Genomic DNA, 17,232 nt, shown 5'->3' on the forward strand with positions numbered 1-17,232 from the left:
GTTAGTCTGACATGAGTTATTTTTCAGAAATCCATGCTGACTATTGGTGATCACAGCATTCCTTTCTAGGTGCTCACAGACTGTTTGCTTAATAAGAAAAACAAAATGATTTAATAACAAAAACAAAATGTGTGCACTTGTCAATTCTCTAATATATTTGAAATCAATTGAACACACGTCTGTCAATCTTTGAAAGTCCGCAGAAGTATAATAAGTCTATGGTTGAAACAAAGTAATAGATGCTATCCTGTGGGCTAAGCGGTAAAACTTTTTTAGGCGTTGATGGTGCCAAAGTCGTAGGTGAATAACAACAGACAGTGATCCCGGATAATCTGACTGTTTCGCTGGAATCTTCTTCAGCACAACTACAAAAGAATTCAAATATGAAACAATGACCTGTGTACGTGAAAACTATATAAACTTCACACATTACAATCCATATGCTACAACTACAATAAGAACAAAGGTACATACCCCATAGATTAGAAAAATGCACAGGGAGCAGTGGTCATATGGATATGTAACCACTGCTACCAGTTGCGTGATACCTGAAGCATAAGTAACCATTCCCAGGTGGCGCTCAATACAGGGAGAATGAATTGCAGCAAGTCAATTTAAAGGTACAAAGCGATATAACAACAATAGAAAAACATCAAATAAAACAATTTAAATCCAGTTCAGAATTGAGTCCTTCAGGGTGAATGGTCTTAAACCTAAAAATGAATTGAGATTCTTTCTGTCGTAGCCGTTTTTCATGATCTTGTCTTTTGTTGATGGTTTTCCGATTCACCCACAGTACTGTGAACGATAAATCCCTATCAGAATGATTCTGCGATATAAAATGCTCAACCAGAGGAGCTTCCAAGACAGCATTTCGGATGCGGGAACCATGTTCCCCTATCCTTACTCCAACCGCACAAGTGGTGGAACCAACGTACAAGAAGTTACAGGGACACCGAATTAAGTATACGACATCTTTAGTGGGAAGCTCACAAGCAGGACGCTGTGACGGGTGGTGCTGTGGGTTAAACCACAGAGCCTAGAATGTTATTTTTGTTTCAGACATTACAAATTGTTGATAAACTGGACTGTTTCAAGAAGTGGCAGAAAGACATATCTAAATTTGTCTGGCAGGGCAAAAAGCCCAGAATTAAGTTTAAGATACTTACCGACTCTAAAGAAAGAGGGGGGTTTGCCCTGCCGGACTTAAGACTTTACTATGAATCGGCAGCTTTCTGCTGGTTAAAAGATTGGCTACTTCTTGAAAATGCAGACATTCTAGATTTGGAAGGATTTGACAATAATTTTGGTTGGCATGCATATATCTGGTATGACAAGGTTAAAGTGTATAAGGGTTTCAAAAATCATATTGTCAGGAAAGCACTATATAATGTATGGATACGGTATAAAGATTTATTGGAAAACAGAACTCCCAGGTGGCTTTCACCTATGGAGGCTAAGGAAGTAAAGAAACTTAATATGACAACCAATTGGTCGAAATACTCTGAGATCTTAGAACAAGAAGGTGGTGAATTTAAATTACAAAGTTATGAGAAAATAAAGTCCAAGGTACGAGATTGGCTCCATTATTTTCAAATAATGGAGGCTTTCAAACAAGACAGGAAAATTGGTTTCCAGGTGGAGAAATCGAAATTGGAAACAGAATTGTTAGAACCCAATACTAAGAATTTATCAAGAATGTACAACTTGCTGTTGAAGTGGAATACAATAGATGAGACAGTGAAGTCTGCTATGGTTAAATGGGCACAGGACATAGGTCATGACATTATGTTTGCTGACTGGGAGCAGTTATGGACCACAGGTATTAAATTTACGGCATGCAATGCCTTACGAGAAAACATTATGAAAATGATTTATAGGTGGTACATGACCCCAGTCAAGCTTGCGAAGATTTATCATTTGCCCAATAACAAATGCTGGAAATGTAAAGAGACTGAGGGTACCTTTTTCCACCTTTGGTGGACCTGCCCAAAGATTAAGGCCTTCTGGGAAATGATTTATAATGAAATTAAGAAAGTGCTTAAGTGCACCTTTAACAAGAAACCAGAGGCATTTCTCTTGGGTATGGTCGGCCAGTTGGTGCCGAAGAAGGATAAGAATTTCTTTTTGTACGCTACTACGGCAGCAAGGATTCTTCTAGCAAAGTATTGGAAGACACAAGAGCTACCCACGCTGGAGGAATGGCAGGCGAAAGTGATTGACTTTATGGGACTGGCAGAAATGACCGGCAGAATCCGCAACCAAGAGAAAGAGACTGTGGAAGAAGATTGGAAGAAATTTAAGATGTATCTTAAGAATTATTATAAAACTGAGGAGTGTTAAAATGCTGAGGGAAAAGAAGACGTAGAATTGCAGCGATAATTGGGTTTAAAATTTAGGGTGGAATAGAGAAAGAGGACAAATTTATATTTAATTGGGCAAGATAGGTTGCTGAATAATGGTACTAAACTAAGGATGCAAAAAGGGAAAGGTATGGGGAAGTCCGGGAAAAGAGGGTTATGAAAATAAGGTTATGAAAATATGAGTTTTTTGTTTGTCTGTTTTTTTGTTGTTTTTTGTTTCTGTTAAAAAATTGGAAATTAATAAAAATCTTTATAAAAAAAAATAAAAAATAAACCACAGAGTCTAGGACTTGCCGATCTGAAGGTCGGCAGTTTGAATCCCCATGGGACGGGGTGAGCTCCTGTTGCTCGGTCCCTGCTCCTGCCAACCTAGCAGGTCGAAAGCACGTCAAAGTGCAAGTAGATAAATAGGTAGCGCTCCGGCGGGAAGGTAAACGGCGTTTCCATGCGCTGCTCTGGTTCGCCAGAAGTGGCTTGGTCATGCTGGCCACATGACCCGGAAGCTGTACGCCGTCTCCCTCGGCCAATAAAGCGAGATGAGCGCCACAACCCCAGAGTCGGTCACGACTGGACCTAATGGTCAGGATCCACACAGCACAGGATCACTCTCCTCTCCTGTGGTTCCCAGTAATTCCTGGTTTTCGGAAGCACTGCTGTCTCCCGCAGTGGAGAGGGAACATGGCCATCATAGTTCATAGCCACTGTTGGCCTTATTCGCCATGAAAGTTCCTCCCCGCATTTTTCACTTGCCTTTATTCGGATGATTAGGCCCCTAGATCATGGCCTCAGTGCAAGAGAAGATCATCGTCATTATTTTATTTATTACCTGCCTTTTACTAGCAGGTCCCAGAGCGGGTTACAACAATTTGAAATTCAGAGCGCATGTTGTTTGTCTGTCTCAAGAGACAATGGAGTGAGCTTCCGGGGGTAGAGTCAAACAGCTGCGTTAGCAGCGCCCAAGTGACCTCCGTGGGGCACAAGGCTGGGCAGCGTGTTTGGAGGTCCTGGGCTGTCCAGAGGATAAGCCACACAGCCCTTCTGCTTGGCACCAGCTGCTTGGCACCAGCTTGGCTGCAGGAATTGCCAGGAGTCGTATGAGTGGGACCCCACTCCAGATTTGTTTAGGGTTTACTCCTTAGCCTTTTCTTCTACCAAACGTATCCCACAAGGCAACAGAGGTTTGGAACCAGAGTTTTCCTTCTTGTGCTACCTTTTCCAAGCACAATTCAAAGTGTTGGTGCTGACCTTTAAAGCCCTAAACGGCCTCGGTCCTGTATACCTGAAGGAGCGTCTCCACCCCCATCGTTCAGCCCGGACACTGAGATCTAGCTCTGAGGGCCTTCTGGCGGTTCCCTCACTGCGAGAAGCGAGGTTACAGGGAACCAGGCAGGGGGCCTTCTAGTGCCTGCCCTGTGGAAGTTTCACTCGTCCAAGCAGCCTGTCCACATCCTCGGAGGTAACAGACAACTCAGTGTGCAGAGCCCTGCTGAGAATAAACACCACAGTAGCAAGCAATTGTCACGACTTGTCCACACCCAGGCAAATGTATACATATTACCTATTCAAAAATCAGCCTTCATCAGCTTGGCCAGAACGTCCCATCAATCTACCTGGCCCACAAGGGCACAGGTGGCAACTATCCAAGGCTTACAGGTAGCTCCAAGGTCTGGCCCCAGAGCCCAACATCCCTGGACCCAGAGATAAGCACAGCATCAAAGCCAGCCAATTAGCAACTGCATATGCATATGTGAGGTCATTCTTGCAACAACTACCAATTAGTTATGGCACAGAGATTGGCGCCCAGGGGGAAGTGCAGTCATCCGCCCTGGGGGGATTTTGTCACACACACGCCGGTCAGGGATAACATCCAGGGCGGACCACCCACACAGCCCCCCCCCTTCCTATATCCATGGTGTCAGAGTGATCTGTCTGAAGTGAAACAGAGAAAGATCACTAAATGTTTATAGGGGAAACCTGTGCAGGAACAGAGAGAATACTGCTGAGGTGAAAGTAAAAACCTTTCGTAAGAACCAGTAAGACAATTCAAGTGAGAAGGTACCCGTGTTTGAATAAGCAGGAGATTATAAATATATTCTTCTCCGTTACATGCTTATGAAAGTAAAGTACTTTTGAGTAGAAAGACTCTGGACATTGTAGAGTCTGCAAAAAGAAACTAACACCTAGAAGAGCTATATAGCTTCCTAGCTGTAAGCAACTCTCTTACTTTGGATATCATCAAAATTCACACAGAGAGACTTTATTGTATAAAGGTTGGGGAGTTGAGAGGTAGGGGGAGAGAGTGGGGGGAGGGGTAGTAAACTTTAATTAATTTACAGAGTACATGCAAGGTTTTTGTATTAATGTGAGATGGGTAGGTTCTCTTTCTATTCATTTATTAGTATTTATTGGCAGTGGGAAAGATCGGGACCCCCAGGGCACAGTTGGTTGCCTTCAGTTGACTGCAGTAAAGGTGGTGGAAGCTGAACCATTTGGAGGAACAGATTGTTGCAATTCTTGGAAAGGGATGGAAAAGAGCACGGCTACATCGTGGTTTGGTTCTTCAAGTACTTGTCGTTAAAGTTGTTCCATGGAATTCCTGATCTGGACCTTGTGTGGAAATGAGTTCTCTCCATCACAAGAATAATTTTCGAAGCTTTACTGCAGACCAATCTTAAACAGTCTTACAAAAAGATAAACACGATAAAGTAGCACATTGCAAATAATGTTCAGTCATTTATGTAATTCAGTCAGCTTTCCTCTCTCTGGCCCCAGATGGACATCCTAAGCTTCTTCTTCATTGCATAACTTATTTGCAACTGCTGCTGCTTCTCCTAGCCATCTCCAGCAAGCACCCACTGACTTCTCAAGTCTAAGCTTCCTTCTGTGAGAGCTCTGTAGCTTCTGTTTCCAGCAATTATTTACTAGGAAAGACTGCAAGGAAGGGGAAAAAGAAAGGTAAAAAACATTCCCCCCACCCTGGACACTGTAGGAGCTGAATGAAAATAGCCCTGTCTGACTGAATACCTACTGGAGAGCATAACATGGGGTTTAGCTGTAATGCTCACCTGCCTCTCTAGACTGGTCTTTTCTTGGGGTCGGGGAGCTGGCAAACCCGGAAGTATACTTCTGGGTTTTTGCCTCTCACGTGTGCACAGAAAAGCTCTAGCGTGCCGCAGAAGCAGTGCCTCTGCTTGCGGACTTTTCGGGTTGCGCACGGACCCCTGGAACAAATTAAGTTCATATCTGGAGGATCCACTATAACTGTAAGCTGAAATTCATGCTTGATGCATCTGACAAAGGACATTTCCAAACAATCTCTGTTTTGGGGTGGGATTCAGTCACACACAGGAAAATTCAGGTTGCATAATTAAAGCTGCATTGGAGTTCTTGCACAACACACTTCCTCAAGACTGCAAGGAACAAAACAACCGGGTGGGGGACCCCACCAAACTATATAGTGGAATACATGAGAATGAATTTTTTGAAAGGGATCTGTGCTTTATTAAAGTTTTATGAACCCACTACCAGCAAAAACCCATTTTGAACAACAACAAAAGTAGATTATTAGCAACTGGTCGAAAGAAACCCAAACCAGCCATGTTCACAAACATGGAATTGTAGGTGGGAATGATGCACTGACACAGGAATCCAAGTAAAGAACTATAGGCCAATTTCGCTGCTAAATAATGATTATAAATTGTTTGTGAGTATATTGGCAAACAGACTGAAAAAAATGTTGAATTAAATAATTCAGAAGGACCAAGCAGGTTTTTTACCTGGCAGACAGATGAAAGATAATATAAGGAATCTCGTTAATATAACTGAATATCTGACTGCCAGAAATGAAAAACAGGCAACGTTAATTTTTGTAGACGCAGAAAAGACCTTTGATAATATATCCTGGGAATTTATGTTAAAGAATTTGGAATTAATGGACACTGGACAATCATTTCTAAAAGGAATAAAAGCGATATACTCTGAATAAAGAGCAAAACTCATAGTAAATGACATAATAACAGAAAATATTGAGATTATGAAAGGTACAAGACAAGGGTGGCCATTATCACCATTGTTATTCATATCTTCCTAAGGACAATAAGGAGAAATGAAAAAATAAAAGGAATTTCAGTAGGTCGGAAGGAGTATAAAGTGAAAGCCTTTGCAGATGACTTAGTACTAACAATAGAAGAACCAACAACCAGTGCTAAAGAAGTGCTAGAAGAGATAGAACAATTTGGGCACGTAGCAGGCTTTAAACTGAACAAAAAGAAAACTAAAATGATAGTAAAAAATATGAAACAGGAATTGGTGGAAAGGCTGCAGCAACAGATTGGTATAGAAGCAGTTAAAAAAGTTAAATACTTAGGAATTTGGTTAACGTAAAAAAATAGACCTTTTTCAGAACAATTATATGGTGTGGAATGGAATTAAAAAAGATCTAGACGTATGGGGAATGATGAAATTATCATTTTGGGGAAGGATTTCGACTATTAAAATGAATGTGCTACCAAAAATGCTATTTTTGTTTCAATCAGTTCCAATAATCAAGTGGGCAGCAAATTTTAAAGAGTGGCAAAAAGTAGTTTCAAGATATATCTGGCAGGGGAAGAAACCGAGAATTCAATAAAAGTTATTAACAGATGTTAAAGAAAAAGAAGGCTTCGCCCTGCCAGACTTGAAACTGTATTATGAAGCATTTGGCCTCTGTTGGTTAAAGGAATGGATGTTGTTAGAAAATACAGATTTGTTAGATTTGGAAGGTTATGATAATAGATTTGGTTGGCACGCATATTTATGGTACAGTGGTGCCTCGCAAGACGAAATTAATCCGTTCCGCGAGTCTCTTCGTCTAGCGGTTTTTTCGTCTTGCGAAGCACGGCTATTAGCGGCTTAGCGGCTATTAGCGGCTTAGCAGCTATTAGCGGCTTTAAGAAAAAGGAAAAAAACTCGCAAGAACTCGCAAGACGTTTCGTTTTGCGAAGCAAGGCCATAAGGAAATTTGTCTTGCGGAATGACTCAAAAGACGGAAAACTCTTTCGTCTAGCAAGTTTTTCGTCTTGCGAGGCATTCGTCTTGCGGGGCACCACTGTATAATAAAACAAAAGTCCATAAAGGATTTGGAAACCATACATTCCAAAGATCTCTATTTGAAATATGGGATAGGTATAAAAACCTATAAGAACGTAAAACACTGCAGTGGTTATCTCCATTAGAAGTAATGAGTGTGAAAAAGATAAATATGAGTGAGAACTGGGTTACTTATAGAAAATTAATACAAAAAAGAAGGGAGTAAATGGAAAATGAAGCCATATGAAGAAGTTAAAGAATATGTGAATGATTGGCTGCACTATCGCCAAGTCAATGAAATGTTTAAACAGGATTTTAAGGGAAAAGGATTTGATGAAAATAAATCAAAATTTGAAATAGAGGTATTATTAACTGTAAAATATTGTCTAAAATGTATAAATTTCTGCTTGAATAGAATTTGAAAGATGAGGAGGTAAAGTCGGTTATGATACATTGGGCCAAAGATTTTGGGTATAACATACAGTTAAAAGATTGGGAAAAACTGTGAAAAGGATTAAAATCTACTGCATGCAATGCCTTAAAAGAAAATGTGATGAAAATGATGCATAGGTGGTATATTACGCCTGTGAAATTAGCTAAAATGTATAAAATTAGTAATAAATGTTGGAAATGTAAAGAAAAAGAAGGAACATTTTATCATATGTGGTGGGAATGTAAAAAAGTGAAAATATTCTGGGAAATGATATATAATGAGATGAAAAAGATGTTGAAATATACATTTTATTAAGAAACTAGAAGCATTTTTACTTGGCATTGTAGGAGATGATATAAACAGAAGGGATTGTAAATTGTTTTTATATGCAATGATGGCAGCAAGAATATTATTGGCACAAAAATGGAAGCAAGAAGAACTACTGATGAAAGAAGAATGGAGGATGAAATTGATGGACTATGCAGAATTAGATAAACTAACCGGAAGGATTCGAAACCTGTGGGACCAGAGATTCTCAGAAGACTGGAGTAAATTTACGGACTATTTGAAAAGTAATTGTGATGAACAGATCACGTTAGTAGGTTTGCAAGAAGTTATGTGAATTTTTTGAAATATTGCAAAAAAGACAATGAGAACTATTAAAGGTAAAGGTAAAGGTACCCCTGCCCGTACGGGCCAGTCTTGACAGACTCTGGGGTTGTGCGCCCATCTCACTTAAGAGGCCAGGGGCCAGCGCTGTCCGGAGACACTTCCGGGTCACGTGGCCAGCGTGACATCGCTGCTCTGGTGAGCCAGAGCCGCACACGGAAACGCCGTTTACCTTCCCGCTGGTAAGCGGTCCCTATTTATCTACTTGCACCCGGAGGTGCTTTCGAACTGCTAGGTTGGCAGGCGCTGGGACCGAGCAGCGGGAGCGCACCCCGCCGCAGGGATTCGAACCACCGACCTTTCAATCGGCAAGCCCTAGGCGCTGAGGCTTTAACCCACAGCGCCACCTGCGTCCCAGGAGAACTATTAGTTAAGGATAATTAAGGGTAATACGAAATTAAGAAATGCATTATTAGTGATAAAGAACGGAAAATCATCAGAGGCAGAGGCGTAGACGGAAGTCCAAAAATATTGTATAAGATGAGAAGTTTTGTTGTATAAATGTAGGAATTAATATGTTAAAAACTAATATATATATTAGTTTTAGTAACAGCACCAGGCAGGTGTGGCAAGGTGTACAAGAATTAACAGGGTATAAATCCAAGGATTCCCTGGCAGACGAGGGAGGGGCATCCCTCGCAGAGGATCTGAATGCCTTTTTTGCCCGTTTTGAAGTAACATCCGCAGCAACACCTGCTGAGGCTTTACCACCACCACCACCACTCCCTGTGAAGGCTTTGCCACCATCACCACCATCGTCATCATCAGTACAAAGGAATGTGGTAGTCTCTGTGGAAAAAGAAGAGATGTGGAAGGTGCTGAAGGGAATCAACCCAAGGAAGGCCACAGGGCCAGAGGGGGTAGCTGGAAGGGTATTGAGAGACTGTGCAGATCAACTAGCAGGAGTTTTCACTGGGATTCTAAATCGATCCCTAGCCCAGGCTATTGTTCCATCCTGCCTAAAGTCCTCTACTATCGTTCCAATAGCAAAAAAATCTAACCCGGAAGATCTGAATGACTTTCGCCCAGTAGCACTCACCCCCTTAATCATGAAGTGCTTTGAAAAGCTGGTACAAAATTATGTCATTGCCTGCTTACCAGAGGGACTGGACACATTCCAATTTGCTTATAAAACGAAAAGATCGACAGAGGACGCTGTTGCGATTGCCCTCCACGCCGTTCTTGCACATTTGGAGCAGCGGGGGGGTTATGCCAGACTGCTTTTTTTAGATTTCAGCTCGGCATTTAATACCATTCTACCACAACGTCTGATGTCTAAACTGGAAGATCTGGGGCTTCTGTTATCACTGTGTGGGTGGATATTGGACTTTCTGTCAGATCGCCCCCAGAGGGTTCGGTTGGGCCCTTATACCTTTAATACGCTTAAGACTAACACAGGAACACCACAGGGATGCGTACTTAGTCCACTCCTTTATATTCTCTACATGTACGATTGTGTCGCTGCTCACCCTAGTAATAGGGTTGTCAAATTTGCAGATGACACAACCGTGATTGGGCTTATCTCTGAAAGGGAAGGTAAAACGGACTATAGAGATGAGGTGGAGCGGCTGACAGAGTGGTGCAGAGCTAATAACTTGCTTATAAATACAAGGAAGACAAAGGAGCTTGTGGTGGACTTCAGGAGACAGAAAAGCAATGTCCAGCCACTTTTGATTGATGGGGTCTGTGTGGAGAGGGTAACAACGTTCAGATTTTTGGGTATTGAATTACAAGAGGATCTGTCCTGGAGTGTCAACACAGGGGGGCTTGTGAAGAAGGCGCAGCAGAGACTGTACTTTTTGAGAATCCTAAGGAAAAACCATCTTCCGCAGAAACTGCTGCTTGCCTTCTATCACTGTGCCATTGAGAGCGTGCTCACTTATGGCTTATGTGTGTGGTACGGAAGCTGTACTACCCAGGACAGGATGGGGTTGTGCAGAGTTGTTAAGGCAGCAGAGAGCATTGTTGGCTGCTCACTCTCCACCTTAGAGCAGATTTATGCCACAAGGTGCCATAGGAAGGCACTGGACATAGTAAAAGATCCATCACATCCTGGTCACTGTCTCTTCGAGCTCCTGCCGTCGGGACGGAGATACAGGACGATGAAGACAAGAACGAGCCGTCTCAAGAACAGCTTCTTCTCCAGAGCGATCTCGGCCCTGAATGGGAAACCTGGACTTTGAAAGTCATCTAATCTTCCTTGCTGTATTATACGATATTGTTTTAATTAGTGTTTTTATAGTTGTTCTGATTTTGTGTGGAGTGCCCTACCTGGGTGGATGGAGCAGCCAAGTAATTTTCGTTGTTCCCGAGAGGGGGCAATGACAATAAAGATATTATTATTAATTATTATTATTATTATTATTATTATTATTATTATTATTTACATATATGTGTGTGTGTATGTGTGTATATACACACATGGGAAATCCAGATCCTGCTGTCTTTTCTGAGCAATTTGCAGCATTTGCAGTCCAGAATCCAGATTCCAAGATATCCAGATCAAAAGTCTTCAGATACCTCTTGAAAAAGAGAGGATCGCTAAATAGCATGGCCCCCAAGAATGTAAACAAACACTGCCAAATTATTTTCAACACACCCAGAGTCTTGACAGTCATCTTCACTTCCCAGGAAATCTGGGAAACCTGAGTGGAAAACTCCATACACTTATATGGTTTGCCTGGGTGTGAATTTGCTAATGAATATTAAGGTGTCCACTCCCTCTGAAGTCCTTTAAAAATTCAATACATCTGTAGTTTTCATCGTGTGTGAGTTCGTTGGTGTCTTCTAAGGTTTCCACTTTCACTGAAGTTCTTTCCACATTCAATACATTCAAATGGTTTCTCCCCCGTGTGAGTTCGTTGGTGTCTTCTAAGTGCTCCACATTCACTGAAGCTCTTTCCACATTCAATACATTCAAATGGTTTCTCCCCCGTGTGAGTTAGTTCTTGGCTTCTAAGGTGTCCATATTGACTGAAGCTCTTTCCACATTCAATACATTTAAATGGTTTTTCCCCCGTGTGAGTTCGTTGGTGTCTTCTAAGCTTTTTTTTTTTTTTATAATAATTTTTATTAATTTTCCAATTTTTAACACAAAACAACAGCAACACACAAACATCAACAAATACAAACACATACAAAGATATCATTTCATTTCATTTTCATAAGCCTCTTTTCTCGGACTTCCCCATACCTCACCCTTTTTGCATCCTTATTTTACAGTTTTTCAACAACTCTTTTTGCCAATTAAGTTTAAGCTCATTGTCATTCTCAATTTTACCTTAAATCATCAAACAGTTTTAGCTGCAATTCTGCATCTTCCTTCCCCTTGACATTTTATCACTCCTCTATTTTACAACAGTTCTTAAGGTATACTTTAAACTTCTTCCAATCTTCCTCCACTGTCTCTTTCTCTTGGTCGCGGATTCTGCCGGTCATTCCTGCCAGTCCCATAAAGTCAATCACTTTCGTCTGCCATTCTTCCAGTGTGGGTAGTTCTTGTGTCTTCCAATACTTTGCTAACAGGATTCTTGCTGCTGTAGTGGCGTACATAAAAAAAGTCTTATCCCTCCTTAACACCAATTGGCCGACCATGCCCAGGAGAAATGCCTCCGGTTTCTTGTGAAAAGTACACTTAAGTACCTTCTTAATTTCATTATAAATCATTTCCCAGAAGGCCTTAATCCTTGGGCAGGTCCACCAAAGGTGAAAGAAGGTACCTTCAGCTTCATTACATTTCCAACATTTATTATTGGGCAGGTGATAAATCTTCGCAAGCTTGACTGGGGTCATGTACCACCTATAAATCATTTTCATAATATTTTCTTTTAAGGCATTACATGCTGTAAATTTAATACCGGTGGTCCATAACTGTTCCCAGTCAGCAAACATAATGTCATGACCTATGTCCTGTGCCCATTTAATCATAGCTGGCTTAACAGTTTCATCTACTGTATTCCACTTCAGCAACAGGTTATACATTCTTGATAAATTCTTAGTATTGGGTTCTAATAATTCTAATTTCGATTTCTCCACCTGGAATCCAATTTTCCTGTCTTGTTTAAAAGTCTCCATTATTTGATAATAATGGAGCCAGTCTCGTACTTTAGACTTTATTTTCTCATAGCTCTGTAATTTAAATTTACCACTTTCTTGTTCTAAAATTTCAAAATATTTTGGCCATTTAGATTCCATGTTGAGTTTCTTCACCTCCTTGGCTTCCATAGGTGATAACCACCTAGGGGTTTTATTTTCCAACAAATCCTTATATCGAATCCAAACATTGTATAATGCTTTCCTAACAATATGGTTTTTGAATCCCTTGTGAATTTTAACCTTGTCATACCATAAATATGCATGCCAACCAAACCTATTATCAAATCCTTCCAAATCCAGAATGTCTGCGTTCTCAAGAAGTAGCCAATCTTTCAACCAGCAAAAAGCTGCTGATTCATAATACAATCTTAGGTCCGGCAGGGCAAACCCCCCTCTTTCTTTTGCATCAGTAAGTATCTTAAATTTAGATATATCTTTCTGCCACTTCTTGAAGCAATCTAGTTTATCCACAATTTGTAATGTCTGAAACAAAAATAACATTCTAGGCAATACATTCATTTTGATCACTGCAATTCGGCCTAACAAGGAAAGCTTCAAATTCGACCATATCTCTAGATCTTTCTTAACCTCTGTCCAACATTTATCATAATTATCTTTAAATAAATTCACATTTTTAGATGTCATGTTAATCCCCAAATATTTTACTTTCTTTGCCACCATTAGCCCAGTTTCATTTTGAAATTTCTCTCTTTCAACATTTGTTAAATTCTTTTCCAACACTTTAGTTTTTTGTTTATTCAGCTTAAATCCTGCCACCTGACCAAAGATTTGGATCAACTCTAAAACTCTTTTTGTACTAGTGTCCGGCTCTTGTAAAGTCAATACTAAGTCATCTGCAAATGCCTTCAATTTGTACTGTCTGGCTCCGACCTGAACTCCTTTTACCAGCTGGTCCCCCCTAATCATATTCAACAGAACCTCCAGGACTGATATAAAAAGTAATGGGGATATTGGGCACCCTTGCCGTGTCCCTTTTTCTATAGAAAGCTCATCAGTAACCACATTGTTTACAATTAACTTTGCCTTTTGTTCAGAATATATTGCACCTATACCATTTTCAAACCTTTGGCCTACCCCCATCCCATGGAGATTCTTTTTCATAAAGTTCCAAGAAATATTGTCAAAAGCTTTCTCCGCATCCACAAAAATCAACACTGCTTTTGTATTAATATTTACAGTTAACAGCTCCATAATGTCAATTATATTCCTTACATTCTCTGATAAATGTCTTCCTGGGAGAAAGCCTGCCTGGTCTTTATGAATCTCCTCCACTAAAACCCTCTTCAATCTTTTTGCCAAAATATCAGCAAATATTTTGTAATCCACATTGAGTAATGATATAGGGCGGTAGTTTTTAATCTGATTTTTTTCAGTTTCGATCTTTGGTATAAGTGTAATAAAAGCTTCTTTCCACGATTCAGGTGCCTTTTTCCCCTCTAATATTTCGTTACAAACCTCCTTAAGCGGCTATATTAGCCATTCCTTCAATGTTTTATAGTATCTGGAGGTTAGTCCATCTGGCCCTGGAGATTTCCCTAGTTGCATATTTTGAATGACACCCTCTATTTCTTTATCTGTTATTTTCTCGTTTAAGATCAACATACTTTGTTGCGAAATTTTTTGTAATCCATATTTCTTAAGAAAATCTTCTATATCTCCTTCATTTTCTGGCCCTTGTGCATATAATCTTCTGAAATAACTCTGAAAACAATTGCTGATCTCATTTGGTTTAAAAATGTTCTTTCCATCCACCTCCAAACTTGTGACTGTATTTAATTTCTGTCTCTTCTTCAATTGCCATGCTAGAAGTTTCCCACATTTATCCGCTGATTCAAATGACTTCTGTCTCATTTGCTTAATTTTCCATTCTATCTCCTGATTCATCAGTTCCATATATTGCATCTGATAAAACATGATTTCTCTCAAAATCTCATGAGACTTTGGTTTAGACCTCAATTTCTTTTCTCCTTTTATTTTTTCCAAAATCTTATCTTTCTTCTCATTTTGTTTCTTTCTCTTTAAAGAGTTCTGTTGTATAAGGAAACCTCGCATCACGGCCTTGCTTGCATCCCAAATTACTCTTTTCTCAACCTCTGTCCTCAGATTTATCTCAAAATAGTCCTTCAAAGTTTTTTGGGCCTTTTTGTAAATCTCAACATCTTTAAATAGGGTGTCATTCATTCTCCATCTGAAGGAACCAGCTGTTGTCAATTTCATTTCCATCTTCACTGCGTTATGGTCGGAGCATGTTTTTGGGCAGATTTCCACTTTTTTTATCCTTGGAGCCATTCCACTAGTAGTCCATATTTGATCTATTCTTGTCCATGTCATCTGTGCCTCTGAAAAGAATGTTCCCTCTCTCTCAAGAGGGTTTCTTGTTCTCCAGATATCAATCAAGTCCATATTTTCAGTCATTTCAAAGAAGGTCTTAGGTAGTCTCCCATCTTTAGAAACCACCTGTCTTTGTGCTTTATCCATGTTGGTAGAGACAACGCCGTTCATATCTCCTAACAAGATCACCTTGTAATCCAGATAGTCCATTTATGTCTCATGCAGTTTCTTGTAGAATTCTGCCTTCCCTTCGTTTGGAGCATAAATGCCAACTGTCAAAAATTTTTCTCCTTGGATTTGTATCTCAATTGCCAAAATTCTTCCATGTTCATCTTTGAAGATCAATTTTGGGGCCAATTTCTCCTTTGCATAAATCACCACTCCTCTTTTCTTAACTTTATCCGACGAAATAAATTCCTGTCCTAATCTTTTGTTTATAAGCAATCTTCTGTGTACCCTTGTCACGTGGGTTTCTTGTAAACATATCAAATCCAATTGTTCTCTTTTCAAGATATGAAATACCTCACGCCTTTTTCTGGGAAGGTTCAGTCCATTACAGTTCCAAGTTAGAAATTGCAGAGACATTATTGTTTAGTTACCTCCAGCCGCTCCCTGCGGCTGATCTTCTTCCATTGGTGACTTGAGTCCAAAAGTCAAGTTTCCAAGATCTGTTTCAGACGTTGATTCTAACACTCCTTTCAAAAGGTCCTCCTCGTTTCTGTCCAGGAATTGTTCTTTATCTTGCACTGTTCTTATTTTGACTTTCTTTCCTTTGAAGTTGAAAGACAAACCTGTGTGAGTTCGTTGGTGTATTCTAAGGTTTCCACTTTCACTGAAGCTCTTTCCACATTCAATACATTTAAATGGTTTTTCCCCCGTGTGAGTTTTTTGGTGTCTTCTAAGCTGTCCATATTGGCTGAAGCTCTTTCCACATTCAATACATTTAAATGGTTTCTCCCCTGTGTGAGTTCGTTGGTGTATTCTAAGGTTTCCACTTTCACTGAAGCTCTTTCCACATTCAATACATTGAAATGGTTTCTCCCCCGTGTGAGTTTGTTGATGTTTTCTTAGTGCTCCACTTTGAAGGAAGCTCTTTCCACATTCAATACATTTAAATGGTTTCTCCCCTGTGTGAGTTCGTTGGTGTATTCTAAGGTTTCCACTTCCACTGAAGCTCTTTCCACATTCAATACATTTAAATGGTTTTTCCCCTGTGTGAGTTCGTTCGTGTATTCTAAGAGCTCCACTTCCACTGAAGCTCTTTCCACATTCAATACATTTAAATGGTGTCTCCCCCATGTGAGTTCGTTGGTGTCTTCTAAGGTTTCCTCTTTCACTGAAGTTCTTTCCACATTCAATACATTCAAATGGTTTCTCCCCCGTGTGAGTTCGTTGGTGTCTTCTAAGTGTTCCACATTCACTGAAGCTCTTTCCACATTCAATACATTCAAATGGTTTCTCCCCCGTGTGAGTTTTTTGGTGTCTTCTAAGTGCTCCACATTCACTGAAGCTCTTTCCACATTCAATACATTCAAATGGTTTTCCCCCCGTGTGAGTTAGTTCATGGCTTCTAAGGTTTCCATATCGACTGAAGCTCTTTCCACATTCAATACATTGAAATGGTTTCTCCCCCGTGTGAGTTTGTTGATGTTTTCTTAGTGCTCCACTTTGAAGGAAGCTCTTTCCACATTCAATACATTTAAATGGTTTCTCCCCTGTGTGAGTTCGTTGGTGTATTCTAAGGTTTCCACTTCCACTGAAGCTCTTTCCACATTCAATACATTTAAATGGTTTTTCCCCCGTGTGAGTTCGTTCGTGTATTCTAAGAGCTCCACTTCCACTGAAGCTCTTTCCACATTCAATACATTTAAATGGTGTCTCCCCCATGTGAGTTCGTTCGTGTCTTCTAAGGTTTCCACTTTCACTGAAGTTCTTTCCACATTCAATACATTCAAATGGTTTCTCCCCCGTGTGAGTTCGTTGGTGTCTTCTAAGTGCTCCACATTCACTGAAGCTCTTTCCACATTCAATACATTCAAATGGTTTCTCCCCCGTGTGAGTTTTTTGGTGTCTTCTAAGTGCTCCACATTCACTGAAGCTCTTTCCACATTCAATACATTCAAATGGTTTCTCCCCCATGTGAGTTAGTTCATGGCTTCTAAGGTTTCCATATCGACTGAAGCTCTTTCCACATTCAATACATTGAAATGGTTTCTCCCCTGTGTGAGTTCGTTGGTGTATTCTAAGGTTTCC

General features: G+C 40.3%; 2 long non-coding RNA genes across 2 annotated transcripts in view; both read right to left on the minus strand.

Annotated features, from left to right (window-relative positions):
• The window catches only part of LOC307209170, a 36,785-nt gene that overhangs the window by 285 nt on the left and 19,268 nt on the right, over window positions 1-17,232 (minus strand). The window lies entirely within an intron of this gene.
• Window positions 372-8,853, minus strand: LOC307209215. Its single transcript, XR_013835432.1, has 3 exons — window positions 7,464-8,853; window positions 2,955-7,172; window positions 372-1,003 (listed from the first exon to the last, which is right to left on the minus strand). It is a non-coding gene; the product is annotated as an uncharacterized lncRNA (long non-coding RNA).

The sequence above is a fragment of the Podarcis cretensis genome (assembly GCF_951804945.1).
Source record: "Podarcis cretensis genome assembly, chromosome: 2".
Lineage (NCBI taxonomy): Eukaryota > Metazoa > Chordata > Lepidosauria > Squamata > Lacertidae > Podarcis > Podarcis cretensis.